Here is a 22811-nt window from a genome sequence, read left to right as displayed (position 1 = left end):
CATCCAAATTATTTGCACAGCTGTTGCTGCAGTAAAAAATGGACAGCTATGGACCTTCCCTACACCCATCCTGCACATCCCTAGCTATCTTTCATATTCTTTTCCCCTCTTTGTGCCCCCTTTTTCACAACTATCCTATCACTTATTTTTTCTTTTCTTTTAAAGAAATTAGCTTGGGGTAAGTGGGTTTATGCAGTAGTAAGTGTGTTTGTGTGGTGCTAAGCAAAGCTGACTCAGTTTAAGAACTTTTAGGGATAACTGTGTGTAAGCATAGTTAACAGTAAGTTAGCATTATTTAGTGCTGCGCAACCCCACGCAAACCTGCTTACAACTGCTTAAAAGTGCCTTAATCACTCTGTATCCAACAGCCCTTGTTCTGCCCAGCAAAAAAAAATCTGCCCTTGCAGGTTTTGAACTCAGGTCCTGCAAACCATAGCCACAGCAATCTATTACTAATCCATCTGAGCTGTAGATATGTGTGATGTTTTTCAAACATATCAATCAATAGAGTCATTCAACAGTAGGGAAAAGATTATGTAGAATTGTCAAGTTTTGTATATATATATATATATATATATATATATATATATATACATATATATATATATATATATATATATATATATATATATATACATACAAATGTATATGTGTATGGAAATGCATATACATATGGACAAATAAATTCATAATATATGCAGAGATATACATATGAAATATATACATTTAGAAATACATGTATAGATAGAAAATTAAATCAATACATACAGATATATATATATATATATATATATATATATATATATATATATATATATATATATATATATATATATATATATATATATATATATATATATATAGATTGGAGTTGCACATCAGATCCATACTACCCCAAACCCCTTACCGTACAAATCTGTTCAAAGGATATCAAAATGACGGTCATTGGGCCCTCTTTGAAATATTGCCCTTATCCCTCTGTCTCCAGCAGCAACTGTTTTGCCTTGCAAAAAACGTATCAGTCTTGAACCCTAGGCCCTGTACATCATAGTCAGAGCAATGTACCACTGCATCATGTAAGCTCTACAAAATGCTGATGCTTTTCCAAACATATCAGTCAGTAGAGTCATTCAACAGTAGGAAAAAATTATGTAGAATCGGTCAGGTTTTTTATATGTGCATGTATGCATGTATTTATGTATGGTGATGCATATATGTGGACAAATCTAGACACACAATATATCTATAGGGATATACAAGTAAAATATATACATACACATATATATAGAAAAATATATAAATGCATACACATATAAATATATATATATATATATATATATATATATATATATGTGTGTGTGTGTGTGTGTGTGTGTTTATACATAAATATACTTAAATATATAACAGCTACAAACAAATGCAATCTGAGAGTTATGCTGCTCAACAATAGAAGTCTAAATCTCAAAAGGCACTCACTCGAAGCACTCCTTATTCACAAGGATACCATACTGGTACCCCAACATAATGCATCACAGATACTGTAGGTGTAGCTAACATAGGTTAAGACAGCAATTCAAGTCATAGCCTGCTGTAGGTACCCAACCATGTCCCAACAGTCAAGCCCCATATCCCTAAGCACCCTGGATGATATTACTGTTCAACCTAACACTCTCATACTGGTTGACCTCAACTACCCCTCCATTAACTCTAAAAGCTGTCATGTATCAATCCACATGCCCAGTGTTGCCTGAAATGCATTCATTCCAATGGCCTGGACCAACTTGTTTCTACACCCACTACAGGTAGTAACATCATTGACCTAGTCAGTACTAACATGGGTGACTGTTGCTGTACTCCAATAGTCAACTCTGCCATGGTTAGATCAGACCACAATGTCATTACCTTAGAAATCCCCATCCCTGCCACCTCTCTACAAAGCTAACTACCATTAAAAACCTTTCCAAAGCTAACTTTGGCCTCCAAAAAACAGAGGTGACTAACTTCATGGTACCCATGCAAATGGAGACTAGTTACATGACCTCCAAGCACACACGAATGTAGTACGAACACATACATAAATGCATGGGTTCTGCCATACCCAATAGAAACAAGACTCTCCCCTCCAGAAAAGGGAAAACAGTCTGGTGGTCCCCTGCCCAAAGAATCTCTACAACAGAAGGAGGAAACTGATATGGAATAAGGTGATGTCCCAAGACCTGGAAAATATCTCTTATCAGCCTCAACAAAAAGATGAGATACCTCATGAAATACTCTAAAGCTAGCTGTGAAAACAGAACTGCAGCACACAGTAAAGACAACCACAAGGAATCCTATATTTATGTAAAGAATCTCCACGGCACTACCAACATGTGTTCTGAGCTACTGCACAATGGTACCTCCTATACTGAGCCAACAGATATTGTCAATATACTGGCACACAGATTCAGTGGCAACTTTACCCCTCTCCCCACCCCAAAGGACCAATCACAATACCAGTACACTGCCAGGCACCCAGTAGTACTGCTGCTTTGGTTAACACACCACTGTCTAAGGCCAAAAATACTGCATCTATTGGACCTGGCAATATCCCTGGCTGTCTTCTTCATGAACTACAGAGTGAACTGGCACATTACCTTTGTGCCCTGTTCAATCACAGCCTCACCTCAGGCTTTGTCCCTACTGATTGGTGCACTGCTACAGTTATCCCTCTCCACACAGGAGGAGTGGCTGCCGACCCTGTGAAGTATTGCCCCATTAGACTGATAAGGCAGTCATGCAAAGCTATGAAATGCATTGTCATGAAACTGAGAAACATAATATGGGAATCTCCAGACTCAGGATCCCACACAGATTGCTTTTGTGAAGGGTAGATCATGCCTGTTCAATCAACCTGGTCAACTTCTTTGAGTCAGTCACCAGAGCTATGGATATAGGTAAGGTGGTTCATACAGCCTACCTCAATGTGGCCAAGCCTTTTGATAACATTCTCCACTCAGGGGTCATGGATAAACTCACTAAGCTACATATCAACCTCTATAACAGTAGGTGGGTTGCAAACTGTCTCACAGATAGAACCCACAGTGTGAAAGTAGCTAATCCCAAGTCAGACTGCCAACCAGTCACAAGTGCAGTTCCACAGGGTTCACTCCTGGGTCCTATCCTGTTTGGTATCAACCTCTCTGAAGTCCATGCCAACACAAAGGGACTCTGGCTGACAATGTTTGCAGATGATTGCAAGTTGGGAGCTATTAATTGACATCCTACAGAAAGGCCTCACTGAGACCAATAACTGGTGTCAGAGTCATGGGCTTACGCTCAATGTCAATGAATGTGTTGTCATCCCCTGTGGGATGTCAGGTACTACAGGGATGTTACAGCACCAAAAATCAGACACCAGTGGGAAAGTGCATACCCACAACCAGTTCTATCACAGTCACAGTCACATACCAGTAGGTCAGGTGAACAGCAGTGTATACGGACTGTGTGAAGAAATACATAAAAGTTTTCCAGTCACACACTACCCCTACATATAGTGGTCCAATTCTCAGTGTAGTCTAAATCCTGACCATGGTACAGGACACATCTCAGTCTGCTGTTACAGAGGCATACAGCTACTAGACCAGCAGACACTGGAGCAGTATTCACAGTCAGACAAAAAAGGAGCCATAACACTTACATCTACTCCCTCCATACACAGCCCAAATAATGTGTACACATTACATGTGTACACAGTTCTGACAGTCTCTCAACAATGGCCAGACATACACAGACCTCTCAAATGTACAGTTCACCTCAGAATGTACATGCTCAGGACTGATATCTATGGCATCTTCCCTGTAACATGGCTGTGGGTCTACTACATCACTAGGATGGTAAGAGGAATAAAAGCAAGAAATGATACTAAATATCTCTGAGCCTCATAGTACATGACATCTGGACAAGACCTGACATCATTTGGGGACAGAGGCACAAACACAGGTGTAGATTAGACATATTGCTGTCAGACATTTAGACATTTGCTGATGTTAGTGGGTTTGTTGTAACATATCCTTTATGAGGAATATGAAGTCAGTAATACCAATGGATTTTAGTATTTACTGACTGCATTCCCCAGAGTCCCTGACTGATTTTCCAAGGACAACTGTCTGGGAAACAGACAAAACATAACAGGCAAACATGTGGTCAGTCTGTGGACAGCATGCCAGTGGAGAGGCATGTCAGAGACATATCACTGTCAGACCTGAAGTCACTCACTAAATGCATGTCCACATAAACCCTGTCAACCTATCAACCCACCATGTGTATAACAGCACTGATGATGACATAAAATCTGTTCACAATTTGGGAGATATGTCCCCCATGTTGTTGTGCTGTCTCCAAATGTCCTGTCCTGTGAAGTATTCCCACCTACTGTCTGTTAATCTGTAGCCCAACACCTCTGCAATGTCCCTCACACAGGCAAGTAAAAGGGCCAAGGACCACATGAAGGATGTCCCATTTGTTGGAGTTAGCAGCAGTGCCCAGGCCTACAGCACAAAGCTATTTGGGCACCTATATAGTTGTATGGCCTTAGCACTACCTGACATCTGCACATCTGCACAGAGGACAGACAGGAAATGTACAGCAAACATGTCATGCATTAGGATGTATGTCCTGAAGGATAGAAGTCTGAAACTGAAATGTATGCAGTCCGTAGTTACATGACCAAAAACATAATACTCTACAGTTAATATAATAATAGCATAGTAATATCCAATAGGAGATGCATAAAAACATACAGCTGAAACACCAAGAACAATATAGTGTAGTACTCAGAGTCCCAGCTCTGCATGCAGAGGTGCATGGTTGGAGTACTACAGTAGACAATCTAATCTTACATGGAAAACCAGTGTCAAAAGTACTAATTTCATAGTACAATATGTGAGGAATCATATTCGCCAGCCAGTGTGCGGTAGCTGCTGTAACATGCAAGTGTGGGTGCATATAACGTGATACTACCCATGCATAAAAAATAAATAAATATATATATATATATATATATATATATATATATATATATATATATATGATACTACCCATGTATACCCAAGTGTTCTGTACAGTATAGTCACACCCTTTGCTGCTGTAATGAGAGCACATAAATGCATGTTATGTACAGGAAATTAAACTTATTACATGATGTCATTACTTTGCTATTTTATGAGACTGGAATGTGAGCAATGGTTACCATGGCTGAGCTATGCTTAGCAGGTTTACACATTGCTTAGATGTGAATGATAACCAGTAATTAGCTTTGCTAAGCATATTTGTGTGCTGGTAAGCATTGTTAAGCAAAGCCTACACAGTTTAGGTGCCTGTCGGTTTAATCATGTTTTAGCACCGCTTATCGCCATGTAAACCTATGCAAACCCACTTACAAATTGCTTAAAAGTGCCTTAATTACTCTGCATCCAGCATGTTCAGTCTTGAGCCCAGGATACTATACACCATAGTCATAGCAGTTTACCACTAAGCCATCTTAGCTGTGAGATGTTAGGATGTTTTTTGCAACATATCATGCAGTACAGTCAGTTTACAAAAGGAAAGACACACTGTACAGTCAGGAATGATTGTTATCTGCAAATATATATGAAAAAAATATTTACATATATAGAGAGATAGATATGCGTGGAGATACATATATATGTATAACAATATATAGATATATTACCAAAAAATACTGATGTGTATGTATGTATGTATGTATATATAAAAAAAAAAAAAAAAATATATATATATATATATATATAGATATATATATATATATATATATATATATATATATATATATATATATATATATATATATATACACACATACATGTCTCTACATGCCTGTACAAACATATGCTGCTGATAGACCACCCATAACTGCGGCAGCATGCACAGTTAGATACAAAAGGACCCATGACACTCACATCTGCACCCCCCAGTTCAAATAATAAGTGACCAGTATGCTACTGCAAAATCATGATAGGAAATACACAATGGCCAGACATATAAAATGACCTCTTAGCAAAACAACTACAATGAGTGAAGATAGGAAACAAAAATACAAACAGCCAGTAATTCACACAAGTTCATTTTACTCTGATGTCTTTGCCAAATCCTTCAAGGAGTAACACATTACAAGAAATACTTGTTTTAATTAGAAGAAGCAATTAACACTTAAGTACTTTTAAATACACCACCTCCAATTACACTCCTCATTCAACCCCTAGGGGATAAAGTATCACATTTAAAAACATACATTGATTTTTTACATAACAATTGTTCTTTTATGACTGTTTGATCAAACTGGGAAACAGACTTTTTCCAAAGCAGTACCTTGTAACCCACTATACTTAATTACATGTATATACACAACCACCAATTACAGTACTGATTTAACCCCCTAGGGGATAAAGTATCACATTTAAGAATTTAAACTGATTCTGTACATAACAAATGTTCTTTTATGACTACTACCTCCATGGGGTGAATTATTCAAATGTACAGCTATAGAACTGTCTTCTTTCTCATCAGTAAATTGTCTCACATGTTTTAACAGCCTAGCTTTAAAACACTTATTACTCTCTGCCACATACAATATGTTGCAATGGCATCTAAGAGCATTCTTCATACACCATCATCTTGAATGTACAGAGTCTCACATGTTGTCCACCCTTTCCTTTCAGCAGGAATGACAGAACAGTATGATGGTAGACCCTACCTATCAACCCCCCTACTGTATGGCATTTGTACAAAACCTGACATAATTTGGGACAGAGGCCCAAATACATTGCCATAGTTTAAATATTGCTGTTATACACTGAGAAAAGTGCTGGTGTTACAGGATTTTTTGTAATATATCTTTACTGAGGGATATAAAGTCTGAAGCACAAATGAATGTTAGCATTTACTGATTGCAATCACCCGAGTATTTTATTGATTTGCCAGGGACAACACCTGTCTAGGGAACAGATCAAACATAACAGGCAAACCTATAGCCATTATATGGATAGCCCTGCAGTTGAGATCTATGCAGACACAGATCTTTGTCAGACTGGAACCCATGCAGAAGTAGCATGTTCAGACAAACCCTGTTAAACAAGCAGTATTCAAAACATATAACAGCAATACTCACATCTTGCCCTATATCTTGAATCTTCTCCACCATTTAGTTGGCTTGTCTCCTCAGGTCTTGTTCTAAGAGGTATTAGCTCACACACCTCCAGGATGTCTTCCTCACAGGTAAGGGAAAGGGCCAATGCCCACATGGAGTACTCAATTATAGGAGTGTGTTGCCGTGACATTGGCTATTGGAATAACTACACAGCTGCTCTGCATGCAATCAGCAACTGGGGAACACCAATTGATCCTTAGGCATTCACATGGTCATAAGCATTACCTACAAAAGACAAGCTGCCGTCTATTCAAACCACCTCTGTCATAGACAGTCCATCAGTGGAAAGCTGAAGTAGTGTGAGAAAAAAAATATATCTATGAAAAATCCAGAAAAAACAAAAAAAAGGTATGTGAAACAAGTAAGCATGTAATTGAATACAGTAGGTGGTCTGTAATAATGGAAAATAGGAGTTTGAAAGAATATTTCTCAACAAGACTTGCTGTACTGATGTTCATAGGTTCATAGGTTGGTACTAGGCTATCGGCCCTAGGGCCTATACAAGCCTAGCCATAACAATTCCCTGGATATTTCTTCCCACAATATTTACTTCTCTGGGCCCCTGTCTAGCAGGGCGACTGACATGATCCCCGGGGTGAATTTCCTATCTCCTATCCAATCATCAAGGTTCCTTTTGAAGAGGGCCAATGAGGTGCGCTGCTTGATATGTATGGGCAGTCTATTCCAGAGTATGGGGAGTCTCTGGGTCAGGAACCTATCCCTCCAGCATGTTTTGTACTGCTGAACAGCACTGATGGCCAGAGCATGTGGCTCTGTCTGTAGTGACTAGGCCAGCTACTGAGATATTGTACATACCCATATCTTACTTGTGAATACAACTAGGATATACTTGTTTGTCTTGGAAATGTGAGACACCTATACATGATATTTGCATAGTAATGTACTGCTGTAGATGTGTGTGTTAAACTGTATATTATATACTGAGCTCAAACCATTGAACTGTCTAGTGTTCTGCACAATAACCATATGTGTGCCTCATATTTGTAGTCATTTACCCATAGAGTTGTGTTATGTCTGTCAAATCCTTGCCAAATCTGTGAAGACTGACATTACAACATCCCCCTTCATTGTTCTCTGTTTTTTCCCATTCGGGATTGCCACAGTGGATCATTTGTTGCCATTTCTGCCTGTCCTCTGAATATTGCTCTCTCACACCAACCACTTCCATGTCCTCTCTCACCACATCCAGAAACCTTATCTGAGGCCCACCTCTCTTCCTCTTACCTGACAGCTACATCCTTACCATCCTTTTCCCAATACACTCAGCACCCCTCCTCAGCACATGTTCAAACTGATGTAATGCTACCTCTCCAACTTTGTCTCATATCCATCCATGGCCTGAGCCTGATATACACACATTGCTAAACCTGTGCACCCATGTCACACCAAGTGCAAATCATAACATCTGTGACTCTACCATGTGCAGCTCTGATTCCTGCCTTTTTGTCACTACCACTGTCTCCAACCCATATAACATAGGTGGTCTCACTACCCCCTTGTAGACATTACATATGTTTACTGGTACTCGTCTGTCATAAATCACTCCTGACACTCTTCTCCAACCTCTCCATCCAGCCTGTACTCTCTTCTTCACCTGTCCTCCATAGTCCTCATCACTCTGAAATGTTGATCCCAATCATTTGAACACATCCACCTCTGCCAGCTGTACTCCATGCATCCTCAACATTCTGCTATCCTCCCTCTCATTCACACACAGATATTCTGTCCTAGTCCCTCATTCCTCTCCTCTCTAGTGCATATGTCCACCTCTCCAGGGTCTTCAAAAGCTGTTCTCTACTCTCAATACAGATCACAATTTCATCTGCAAACAACATAGTCAATGGAGACTCCTGTATGATCTTGTCTGACAACCTGTCCATCACCATTGCAAATCAGAAAGGGCTCACAGCTGATCCCTGATGTCATCCCACCTCCACCTTAAACACATCCGTCGATTCCAATGCAGACTTCAATGCTGTCACACCACCCTTGTACATATCCTGTACCACTCTGACATATATCTCTTCCACTCATGACTTCATACAATACCACAAGTCCTGTCTAGGCACCATGTCATATGCTTTCTGTAAGTCCAGAGATACAGAGCAACTCCTGACCGTCTCTGTATTCCACCAGTAACAGTATCCGAGCAAACATTACATTGGTGGTGCCCTTTCCATGCATGAAACCATACTGCTGACCAGTAATCCTCACCACCCTGCATAGCCTAACTTCCACTACTCTTATCTATAACTTCATGCTGTGACTGGTTAATGTTATCCCTCTGTAGTTATTACAGATCTGCACATCAACCTCATTCTTAACATTGTACCAAAGCACTTTCTCTCCACTCCTCATGCAACCACACACTTCCCAAGATATCAGTAAACAGTCTGGCTAACAAACCACTGCCATTTCTCCTAAGTAACCCCATGCTTCCACATGTGTGTAATGTAGACCAACAGGCTTGCCAGTATTCATCCTTTTCATAGCTATCCTTACATCCTCCTTGTTAAGCCATTGCACTTTTGGATTTACCATACCCACATCATCCAACCTTCTCTGTCTCATTCTCTTCATTCATCAAAATTTAAAAGTACACTGTCCATGTGTTCAACACACTCTCCTTGCTTGTGAGTACATGATTGTTTTTCACCCTTATCTGCTGCACATCTTTCCTAGCTCAGTGCATCTGTCTAGCCAATCGGTACAATTCCTTTCATCCCTCTTTAGTGTCCAACCTGTCATAGTACTCTTCATATGCCCATCATCAGCCTTTGCCCCCTCTCTATTTGCAATGCAGATCATCTCTTCATACTCATGCCGACTTTCCTCATCTATCTGACAATCCCACTCCTTCTTCCCCAACCTCTGTCTCTGAATACTGTCTAGTACTTCCTCAGTCCAACAACAGGTGTCCTTGTACTGCTTCCTCCATCCACATGTCACCCCAAGCACCCTTCTAGCTGTCTCCCTTACCAGGTCTGCTGTACTTAACCAGATATTTGTTAGATTGTCACTGCCACCGAGTGCATGTCTCAACTCTTCCCTGAACTCCACCTTACAATCACCCTTTTCCAATTCACACCATTTGATCCTTGGTGCTGACCCCACTCTCCTCCTCTTACCAATCACCAACATCATCTTACATACCAATATTCTCTGCTGCCTAAATACACTTTCCCCTCTCACCACTTTACAGTCTCCAATCTCCTTCAAACTGGCCCTCCTACATTGGATATATTCCACCTGTGTGCATCTTATTCCAGTCTTGTATGTCGCACTATGCTCCTCACTCATATTATAGTACATATTCACCACAGCCATGTCCATCCTTTTTGCAAACTCCACTACCATCTCACCATCTCCACTCCTTTAAACACCATACATACCCATCAATTTCACATGCCCTCTGTTCCCTTCACCAAATGCCCATTGACATCTGCTGCAATGACCAGTCTGTCACCCTTGGGTGCAGTCATCACCACGTCATCCAACTGATGTCACATTTCTCTTTCTCATCCATCGCACAGCCTACTTGCATAGCATATGCACTAACAACAGTTATCATTACACTATCAGCTTACAGCTTCAGAAACATCACTCTATCAGACACTTATGTCATCCTCCAAACACACTCTTGACATACGGTTGCTTCAGCAGAAACCCTGCTCCCTTCCTTATCCAGTTCACACCATGATAGCACAATTGTGACCTGCTTACCATACAACCAGCCATAATCCCCTTCCATGTGGTCACTTGCACACACACACAATATACCAACCATCTCCTTGCCTACATATCAGCTAGCCTGGTCCCCATACCAGTCATACTGCCAACATTAAAAATTCTTACCCTGAATACCATCCTCTTAGCCTTTCTCCTCTCTTCCTGCCATATGACTGTTGGACATCCTCCATGGGATGCCTGTCAGTGCAAAGGCTACTGTGCTATTGAATGACTCAAGTATGTTACAACAATATTGAGACACTGTCACTGATTTTGTCCCATTGCACCCATGTATGCATAGCATCCTACAGATGTCCTGCTGTAACAGGTTGAGAGGGATGACTGCACAGCAAGAGTGTGAATACAGTGTGCCATACTGACATAGAACAGACATGTATGTGAGGTATTACCTATGTACATGTCAGTATGAATAGGTGTAGGTGTCCCCCTCATGAAAATAGACATGGGATGCCAAATGTCTGTTAAAAAAGCTGTACATTTTGTACACATGTGTAATCTTAGTTACTGTGCACCCAAAAGAGTGACATTTCTACAGCTACTGGTTGTTGCATTGCCTGACACAGCCACGGTTAGTACAATAAGCATAATTATCATTACTAAATTGGAAAGGTATTCAACTGTGTTATAACTTTGTGGACAAGCCAATGACAAACAACTGATTGAACACATACATGGCTGTATGGACTCAGCAATACCTTACTTGTCATACCTGCCTCCACCAAAGTAGAGTACTCTCCTTTGCTGGACAGCAGCATTACACAAACCACAGACTTGGTCCCTATAGTGGCTGTGCAGTGCAAAGTAGGGGCAGGAATCAACATGGCATCAAGTCAGCAATTGTCTGAGCAAGCATACAAGGTGACATGTGGATTACTGTAAGGCCAACTATGAGTACAAATTGGAGACATCCACCAAGGACAATCACAAGACCATCTTCCCATATGTCTGCAATCTCAGAGGCAACAAACCAACCCAACCTATAATGGTGGCCAATCAGATCACATAAACACACAACATAGCTACAGGCAACCTGCTGCAGATAGGGTTAGGACAAACATCACCCCCTGACTTAGCATCATTATAGGTGGATATGTACTGCACCCACACCTCGCCCCTCATCACCAGTGAGCAGGTACATATTGCCTACTGAAAAGCAACAAATGTAAGTATCCATGGGACATCATATCATCCCTGTCTGCATCCTACATGAACTCAGGCATGTGCTCCCAGCTGCATTACACACTGTAGTCACATGAAGCCACAGCAATATCCACACACCTTCCACATGGAAGATGGCTAATGTCATCTATTTACACAGACTTGAATGAGGAATGATGGATTATGTAATCAACTTGCATTCACTGTGGGCAGTATGACTCATCAGGACCAGGAGTGCAATGCAAGCTGATACTGTGCTGATAGATTACAGAGGTATGGTGTGTTTGTGAGTGTTGGCTACTGGTATTCAAGGTACATGTGTAGGTACTGGACATACTGTTGCCAAATGTATGGGGTCCTGTGATGTGTTTCCCTGTTAGTGTCTACCATGTGCAATGTCACACCCCCGGTTGGACACCTGTTCACCAGTGGAATGCAAACTGATAATGGAAGCCATAATACAGAACCACACAGAGTACTGTTGGGCTGAAGCCAGCAACATCTGTGGGAAAGGACCACCCTGTGGAATGACCCTGTCCACAGGGTAAATTAAGTGGGCCTGCATTCACGTACATATTAGCAGGTGTGGCATCATGCCACCAACCTTATATGCCATGTCTAGCAAAGGGCTGCTGCTGTGGCCAGGGACCCCACAACCACAGGTGGTGGCCAGCCCAGTAATGCAGCCCCCACTGACACCAAATGAGGAGCTCCTTGCCAAGCTTGGGCCACCCATCACAGTACAACACCAGGGTACAAAGACCCAACTACTGGAGGTGGGTGGCACCCACACAATGGACAAGGAGCATGCAGGTAAGGTCCCAGTGGGGATTAGTAGACTACTGTATGAGACATACTTGTATCTGTACAGTATCTACATGCATGGGCCAGGTCAGATTACAGTTGTGGATGGGGATTTCTAATGCAGAGAATTGCAAATCTATGGTGAAGGACACAAAATTGTGTAGTATTGGGTGTTGCACTGTAAATGTGCAGACATGCTGCATCCATCCTTTACCAAGGGCACATGTCAGTCTGCTTACAATACTTCTCTCCCACATCTACATAGGTCACTCTGGTCTGCATATGGGACAGCAGCCTGAAGCTGGTGAGTATGGAATTGTTCAGTTGTGCTTTGGCAATACCCAAGCATGTGGAGAGCATGCAAGTTACCATGGACACAACTATGACTAATGGGCATATTGCTTTATGTGCATATTCACTTGTGGTAGGGTTAATTGTATTGCATTGCAGTGGTCACTACAGGGGCCTATCTGAAGAGAATGTAACATTTTCTGTAGCATACCTCACAACCTGTCAATGCAAGATGTCTGGACAGACACAGGCAAAATATGTAGGACAAATAGACTAAGGTAAGGACATATGTGAAACATTACTACTGTATAGTGGATATAAAATGTATATGCACATCTGTTAAGATGCCATTTGTTTCTGATATATACTGATTGAGACCACAATATGACAGTCCATACCTTTCTCAACCTTTAATGTGACCCATGACATGAACAACTCACTTGTAAAACCAAGCATCTAGACTCATGTATTGCACCTACAAGCCTGGACAAGTGTGAGGGTAGCAGATGCTGTATCAGTATGCTGTTTCTGTCAGGTATGATACCTGATACTGCCATATGTGTCAGTACACTCACTGTGGCCTATTTGGCAACAATATCACATACATGGGCATTGTTAAGACAGACAGAGCACTAATAGGTTACAAACATCTGGATGTTCAAGACACATCTGTACAGAGGACTGGTATGGGCTGTACAATGGTTTCACATGCTGCCTATGAGGCAGATGCCATTACCACACTATATAAAATAATGGCATCAGGAGGTGTGTGTGGTATACACATTAAAATGGTATCAGCCACATAAGATAGGATCCACACACACACACACACACACACACACACACACACACACACACACACACACACACACACACACACACACACACACACACACACACACACACACACACACACCAGTATTGAGATTAGAACTCTTACCTATATATTTATGTGTACTATAGTGTTACACAGTTAAAAAACATTTCACAGACATTACACAATTTCACCTTGTCCAAAGGTACTTGTAAGGTGAATGCCATCAACAGGACTACAAAATTAGGATGAGTATGGTCATACACAACTCAGAATGGTATAACCTTCACAATACATGATTCTCACACAAAGACACACACACAGTTGTCAATACTGAGATTAGAATTCCTGCCTATCAAGCTATTTGTACTATGGTATTTCGCAGTTAGCAGACGCACCATGACGCTTACACAATTATATTTTGTCCAAAGGTTCTTCTTCTAAGGTGAATGACGCACAACAGCAGTAGTAAAGTAGGGTGGGGGAAGTGTAAAGGGTGGTACACAAATCAAAATTTTATAAGCCACTCAGTACATGATTCACAGCCACACATACACACACACACACACACACACACACACACACACACACACACACACACACACACACATGCACACACTTGCCAGTATTGGCATTAGAACTCCTGCCTAGTTATTTCTACTATAGTGTTACACAGTTATCAGACATGCCACAGAGCTTATACCATTTCAATTAGTCCAAAAGTACTTCTAAAGTAAATCACATCAACAGGACTACTAAATTACAGAGAGGGGAAGTGTAAAGGGTGGTGCACAAGTCAAAAATGGTATAATCTATACAGTATATGATTCACACACACACACACACACACACACACACACACACACACACACACACACACACACACACATACACACACACACACACACACACACACACACACACACACACACACACACACACACACACACACACACACACACACGCACGCACGCACACACACACACACACACACACACACACACACACACACACACACACACACACAGTTGCTAGTATTGGTATTAGAACTCCTGCCTATCTACTTATTTATACTATAGTGTTATGCAATTATCAGATGTGCCACAGAGTTTATTCAATTTTACCTACTCAAATGGTACTTCTAAGGTGAATGACATCAACAGAACAACTAAATTGGAGTGAGGGGAAGTGTAAAGGATGGTACACAAGTCAAAAATGGTATAACCCCCACACTACATGATTCATACACACACACACACACACACACACACACACACACACACACACACACACACACACATGCCAGTATTGACATTAGAACTTTTGCCTATTTAGCTATATCTACTATAGTATTACACAGTTAGCACCATGGAGCTTATTCAATTTTATCTAATCCACTACTTCTAAGGTGAATAACATCAACAGGACTACTACATTGGAGTGAGGGGAAGAGTAAAGTTTGGTACACAAGTCAAAAATTATATAACCCACACAGACACTCACACACACACACACACACACACACACACACACACACACACACACACACACACACACACACACACACACACACACACACATGCACACACTTTCCAGAATTGAGATTAGAGCACCTGCCTATCTAGTTATTTGTACTATAGTGTTATGCAGTTAGTGCACGTGCCACAGAGCTTACTGGACTTATAACTGGCCAAACGTGCTGATAACTGCATAGCTAAGGTTAAGTATTACAGGTGGCAGGAAGTCTGCCTTCAGTTTCTCCCTTACATCTTGCTAGTTCATTCTGTCTTGCACTTCAAATAACATTATAGCTTTGCACTTCAACAGATTATTCTACCAATACGTGTATCACACCTGGGAGCCATCAGCAGTACTCGTTCATCATGCAATTAGCCCCAGCTCTTACTAGTTACGACCACCCCTCCTTGCATGATTGCAGTACAGTTTTCTGTGCTTTCACTCATTAAACTGGTGCACTTGTCCATTCTGAGGCACTGTTGTAACTGCCTCATGTACACAGACAAACCTCTCCTCTAAACTCCAAACACCCAGACCAGTAGAGTTACCCCTATAGCATCAAATGTGGAAATATGAACTCTCCAGCAAAGACTGGACTAGCTGGTGAAGAGGATAAGATCAACACCTGTACCACACCATGTGGAACACATAGCTCACCACAACACTCACTAAGACAGCCCTGACATACTCTGAAAAGCCACACACCCACCTCCACAGAGGCACTCAATGGACATTTATACAAACAGCACAGACCATCAAGGCAGACACCCACTCAGACATCACAACCTAACACATGCCAAAGGACACATATGTCAACTACACAGTGTGCCCCTCAACCAAAGCTCCTAAGGGTAACCACCTTGCACAATACAGTGATCATGGGTGACTCAGTGCTGCACCACACAGATGTCCCACTCACTAAGTTGATTATGGAGGAGGTAACAGCCAACTGTCTCCCACATCCCAGCATCCAACACATGACTCACCCAAACAGGCCACCTTACATCAACTACAAGTATCACTCTGTCAATATCCATGTGGGTGTGAATGACCTGAGACACACCTCCCTGGATTACATGACAAGAAGCATGGTTGAATTCTCAGATTATGTAGTCCAGGCAGGTGTGACAGTAGCCCTGAGCAGATACTGCCATCACCCAGAATGATGCTGCAGTATTATCAATAGATAATTGACTGCAGCATTGGCTTACGTGTTGTGTGTCATTCTCAGGGGATCCAGTATCTCTCTGCTTGGGATAACATGATTGACATACCACAATGCCTTGCCAGAGATGTCCTAAATCTGTCATCCCTGGGTTTCCAGGTACAGGGTAAGTGTCATGTCACCCCTATAGTGCTTTATTATGCAGTGTTCCTAATTAAATTACCACCATAATAGCTAGACATGTATGCAATCTGAGGGTCATGCTGCTCAACAGTAGACATCTGTCAAGATGCAGTCACTCAAAGCACTCCTCAGAGTAGAGGACATTGACATTTGTGCTGTAATGGACAGGTGGTTCACAGCAGCAGACAGCAGCACTGCATTAACAGGCTATGATGAATTCCACAGCTGTCAGCCCCCAAACATGGACCACACCTCTACAGGTGGTATTGTCTCCATATTCATAATGGATACGCACACCTTCAGACTAGTTTCCCAGCATAATGCATCGGAGGTACTTCCAGTACAACTGACTTTTGGTAATAGAGAAATTCACGCCATAGCCTGCTATTGGTCCCCATCTATGTCCCTAGACTGTCAATGCACATTCCTCAACACCCTGGCATCTATGAAGGTCCAACCCAACAATGACATAGTAGAAGACTTCAACAACCCCTCCATCACCTGGGGAAAGTAGTCAATCACCAATACACTGGCCCAATGCTTCTTGGAATTCATCAGTTCCAATGCCCTGGACCGGCTCATACTGACCCCCAGTAGATGATGCAACAACCTTGACCTGTGTTGATTACTTACATATGGGATTGTTGCTCAACCACAGTTGTCAGCCCCTACTGGGTCAGATGCAAGCATGATGTAATCATCATGGAACGCAACATCTTACCCACACCCCCCAAAAGATAACCACCTTGCAAAACATCTCCAAAGCTGACTTTGCAGTAATAAAAATAGGCGTGGATGACTTCACTGCACCCATGCCAATGGGACATAGCTGCAACACTCTCAAATCATACACATATGCACTGCACAAACATGTACATGGATGCATGGTACTAGCCATAGCCAACAGAACCCAGACACTGTCTTCCAAACACTAGGCGCCAATGTGATTATCCCCTGCCATTACTAAAGTGTACAACAGAAGGAGGACACTGTTGCAGAAAATGGTGGTGTAACAAGACTGGTGAATCTTCTTAGTAGCCTCAAACACATCTTGGGATCCCTCATGGAATCACCTACAAGCAGCTATGAAGGCAGAATTGCAGCAGACACTGACAACAATCACAATAGCCTTTGATAGTTATACCCACAACCTTACACAGCAATAACTAAGTCCTGTGTGTTACTGCACAATGCTAATTCCTATCCTGAAGCAACAGATATTGGCCACAGTCTTGCCAACACATTCTGTGCCAGATTTACCCCTCTCTCACCCCAAAGAGGACAATCACAATGGCAGATGAATGCCAGGCACCCAGCATTACTGCAGGCCAGGTTAGACCTGCATTGTCCACAGGCAAGAATACAGCTTCCATAGGACCCCAACATATCCATGGCTGTGTTCTACATGACATACAAAGACCTGGCACCACATATTTGTGCCCTGGTCAGTCACAGCCTCACCTCAGGCTTTGTCCCTCCAAAATGTCACACTGCTACAGTCATCCCTCTCCATAAAGGGGTAGCATCTACAGACCGTGGGGATTATTGGGCCCTTAGCCTGACAAGTCTACTATGTACAGGTATGGATGGCATTACCAGGGACCAGACTGACCAAGATATGGTTGATCTCCTAACTCTGGACCCCACACAGTTTGGCTTTGTGAGTGGCAGATCATGCCTGCTCAACCTGGCTGACATCTTTGATTGAGTCACTTGGGCTGTGTATGACAGTAAGGCACTGCATATATCCTACCTCAATCTGGCCAAGGCTTCTGATACCATTCCTCAGTCAGGGATTATTGATAAACCCAACAAACTAGTCATGACCCCCTATATCAGTGGATGGTTTGCAAATTGGTTCACAGAACACACAGTGTGACAGCACCAAACTGCAAATATGACTGGGAAGCAGTCATGAATGGAGTCCCACAGGGGTCAATACTGGATAGTATCCTGTTCAGCATCTACTTTACAGAAGTCCAGCCCAGCACAGAGGAACTCTGGCTTACCATGTTCAGAGAGGACTACAAGCTGAGAGATATCATGAAGTCCACATGTGATGCAGACATCCTACTGAAAGGCCTCACTGAGACCATTGAGTGGTGTGAAAACCATGGCCAGAAGTTTAACACCACAAAATGCATCATCATCCCCTTTGGTAATACACTCAGTTCTCAGTAAGTACCACATCAATGGGAACCCAAGGAACACTGTATGCATTATAAGAGATCTGGGGACACAGGTTGACAGCAACTTCTCCTTCAAGCACCACATTGCCACTGTGGTCAGGAAGTCTTTCTATATGGCACGTTGCATTACCAATGATTTTGCATCCAGGAAGACCGAGGTAATGGTCTCTGTCTACTATTCCCTTATTAGACCACTCCTCAAGTATCATGGCCCATTTGCCATGTACCTCACTAGACACCTGCTACTGCTGGAGAGGCCACAGAAGCACCTCACAAAGACAGACTCCGAAGACCCAAGCTATTCTTTGTGTCATATCACCTCATTTGCAGATATCTGTGCTTGACCTATAAAGTCATGTCTGACTCAGCTGTTTTAGAAATGGTACATATAAATCCATCCACACACCACACTGCAGAGACCTTCACCCCGATACCATAATCACAGCATGCTAGTGGGACAAGTCCCTCACCAAGAGACTGCACATGCCCTGGAATACACTTCCCATACCTGTCATGCAGAGCGCCTAGCTGACCCTGTGCCAGAGAAATCTTGAATGGATGGGAAATAGACAGTTCAACCCAAGGATCACTGCAGTGGCTATACTTGATACAGACACTGGGAAGTAACATCTGGTGGCACAATGGCCGGGCCCTTCTATGTGCTAGGAATGTAAAGGCTCCTGTGCCATTAGCGTACTACACACTTGTGAACGTATAAAGGGAATGCCATCAGCAGGACTGATAAAGTAGTGCAGCGGGTGTTAATCTTATCAAAATTCTTTGTCATACAAACAGACCAACATACACACACAGTTGCCAGATGTGAGAGTAAAACCCCAACCGAACTAGTTATTTATACCATAGTGTTACACAGTTACCGAATGTGCTACAGAGTGTACGTGGCTGAGAGTTGGCCAAAGATGCTGATATGGGGAATGACAGCAGGACTGATAAAGTAGGGCACTGGGTGTTAAACCTATCAAAATACTTTGCCCTACAAGCAGACACACTTACAAACATACACACTTTCCAGATGTGAGAGTAGAACCCCTACCTAATTATCTATTTGTACCATAGTGTTGCACAGATATTGCACACATTACACAACATACTGGGCTAAGAGTTGGCCAAAGGTGCTGATATGGGTAATGACATCAGCAGGACTGCTAAAGTAGGGCAGTGGGTGGGAAACATATCATAATACTTCTGCTTACAAAAATGCATACACACACATGTGCTGGATGCAAGAATAGAACCCCTGCCAAACTAGTCATTTGTACAACAGTGGTAAGCATTTATCACACACACAACTGAAATTACAAGGCTGCCAGCTGGCCAAAGTTGCTGATAAGGGACTGACATCATCTGGTCTGGTAAGGTGTAAAGTGTTGTGGGTGGGAATGGCCTAAAACTGCTTCACCTCTAAACAAACAAACAAACAGACAACTCCCTCAGTCTTGCACACATAACTGCAGCCAACACTCAGGGTGATAGCAATCAGGGTAGACTATGGCACTAGCACACACACACACACACACACACACACACACACACACACACACACACACACACACACACACACTTACATTTGTCAGGACTGAGAATAGAACTCCTACCTAACTAGTTATTTGGACTACAGTGTTATGCAGTTATTGCATGCACCACAGAGCTGATGGGGCTGAAGCCTGATGGAAGGCACTTCTAAGATGACTGATATCTGCAGGACTGCTAAAGTAGGGAAAGGGGACGTGTACTGGATATGATTGAACCCAAAAGCTTTTGGTTGTGAACACACACACAACACACTTTTACATTTGCCAGGACTGAGATTAGAACTCCTGCCTAACTAGTTATTTGTACTATCGTGTTATGTAGTTATCACACGTGCCACCAAGCTTATGGGGATGGACCCAACAAAAGTGACTTCTATGGTGACAGACATCTTCAGGACTGATAAGGTGGGGCAATGGGAAGTGCACTGGGTGGAGAAAACCTATTCATTCCTAGATCCCACTGACATTTCTCTAAGTGCATCAGCATGCCCATTGTGTCCTTCTATAGTACATATGGGACTCCATTCCAGAGATTGTTGTACTCCAGTCTGGTTTGTTTTGTCCTACAGCCATACCTCTCAACCTGTTGGTGCAGGATATCTGGAGATAACCTATCAAAATGTGGGGACAATGGTCTATACAGTAATTGTGACAATTTTCTCTCAGTAATGTATGGGTTGCTAGGGTTTCAGGGCTTGTTTTAGCAGACATCTGTCATATATACTGTTTGACACTGTCATGTATTGTTTCAGTACCATGTGACATACCTCCTCAGATCATTACAGTGATTTACCAGAAGAATGCAGGATGGATGATACACACACCAGGTTGATGTGCCAAATTCTATGCATTCTTGTGCAAGCCAGCCTGTTGAGGGGTGTGCCTACAAGCAGTTGACTGCTGGTGCTGTGGAATTGGTCTATCACCTTGGTGATATATTACAATGGTGGAATATCTGTGCATTTATGTTCTGGCATGGTCTGATTTCCAGTCCACAGTTGGGTAATATAAGTCAGACAGGACCAGGTTGACAAGCAGACTCCAGATAGATTTGTAGGTGATAGGATATATAGTGGTTGTTTGTCCTGGGCAGATATGATTGCCTATGGCTACCAGTACTTTGCACTGGGTTCTCCTCAATGGTTAACTGCACTTAGAGGGTCTTGTATGTGTCAGACTGTTTGACCAGCCTGGAGGTGTGCATTTGTCACACATATATGTATGGTACACCTCATTTAGCTTGGATGGCCACATGTTGGGATCAGGATGTTGCATAGGAAGAGTGATCAGGGAGGGGTGTGGCACTCTCAATGGCTGTGGCCCAGGGTTCTGTGGGTGCAGACATGTCACCATCTTCCAGGGTTAGGCCTCCCTGCATTGAGTGCATTCCCATGTTTAAACTACTAGCCCTGCCTGTCTACTGTACAGAGTATCACAGAATGCCCACAGCCATGACTCATATATTTTGTTGGTTACCCACACAAGTGTGGTTTTCAAGCAAAATTATTTTTCAAGTCATTCAGGGTTGAATCTTGATATTACTGACACTTGCCATTGCAGTTTCAGACTTAGTACCCATCAGAAATTCCATGCTAATATAAATCATTCCATTAACTTTATAACATTATTAAAGCAGTATTTCAAAGGTGTCCTTCTCTTTGTACCTTAATCACGCCCATTATTCATGGCCTTCTCCAGATTTTGGCTCCATGAGGTTAGCAGGTTTGCTACTAGCAGTTATCAGCATGGCCTTTCTTTGCATTTTGTGGTATGTGTTATGTGGATGTTATGGACCCCATGACACTCCCAAACAGGGCACTGTGGGTGAGGCATAGGCATTTGCCAGAGGCCTTAAGGCCAGGTGTGACAGATGCAGGCCATCTGTTGCAAGGCAGTGCATTCTGATGATCATATGTTCCCACACTGCCAGCAGAAGACACCCCTGGAATGGCACCAGTAAGTTGACTGTGGGTATTACTGACAATTGCTTTCTGTTACTATTGCACCATCACTCAGGGTGACAGCTGTATGCTGCTTAAGGCTAGGAACATGTTACTGAATTTCTATGGGACTATGGGGGGCGCAACTGTACACGATACACATGTGCACAGACTGTGCTGATATTTGCTTAACATTTTGGTCCCATTTAATATAGTGGTGT

Source organism: Protopterus annectens, chromosome 4.part1, assembly GCF_019279795.1.
Source record: "Protopterus annectens isolate FY-2018-M chromosome 4.part1, PAN1.0, whole genome shotgun sequence".
Lineage (NCBI taxonomy): Eukaryota > Metazoa > Chordata > Ceratodontiformes > Protopteridae > Protopterus > Protopterus annectens.
Note: the sequence above shows the minus strand (reverse complement) of the source record.